Source organism: Bombina bombina, chromosome 7 (genome assembly GCF_027579735.1).
Source record: "Bombina bombina isolate aBomBom1 chromosome 7, aBomBom1.pri, whole genome shotgun sequence".
Lineage (NCBI taxonomy): Eukaryota > Metazoa > Chordata > Amphibia > Anura > Bombinatoridae > Bombina > Bombina bombina.
Genome location: NC_069505.1, coordinates 12721980 through 12722748, shown reverse-complemented (window position 1 = coordinate 12722748; position 769 = coordinate 12721980).

The window sequence follows — 769 nt, the reverse complement described above, 5'->3', positions numbered from 1 at the left end:
AGGTGAGAACTTCATAAAAACGTCTATGTGGTGAGCTAATTAGTGGCTAATACTAAATGCTATGTTGAAGAATGATTTTTATACGGTTGGGGACACTAGAGACCAGTTTTTAAGCTTTAAACCCATATTAAACACCCACATTCTACTGAAAAAGGCCAGTGGTTAGAGGATACACATGTATGCTTGCTTCTGATTGGCTCACAGCTGTATTGTGATCTGGAGTGACACAGTAGCGACTATGCATGGGTTAAATATGTAGTAAACAAGAAAAGGCATTTGTCTAAAAAATACAATTCTACAATAAAGCATTTAAAAACAATGATAGATGTGGCGCTAAAAAACTGCTACGGTAAAATGAAAGAATGAAAATGAATCAATAAACCATTACCTATTGATAATGAACAGAAAAAACAGTAAAATTCATATAATAATACTAACACTAAAGAGCGATATTTTACTAAAAAAACTAAAACTGAATAGTTCAATCTAAAATAAATGTAATATGACATAAATATACATACAAACATAAATAAATAAATATATTCCCTGAACCACCGGTGGTTTAAACAATTACTTAAAAACTTGTTGAATAAAAGCTTTGCTTAAGCGTATAATAGATGTAGATTCCACTAGAGGTTCCACTCCAACAGTTAGTGTCAATTAGCCCAAAACAAAGTTCTATGGAAAATTAACCAGTGTTGTGGTGCTTGTTTAGTTGATATAGCCAAACAGACCCGTTAGATTCCAATGTCTCCAGGCTGTCACATGA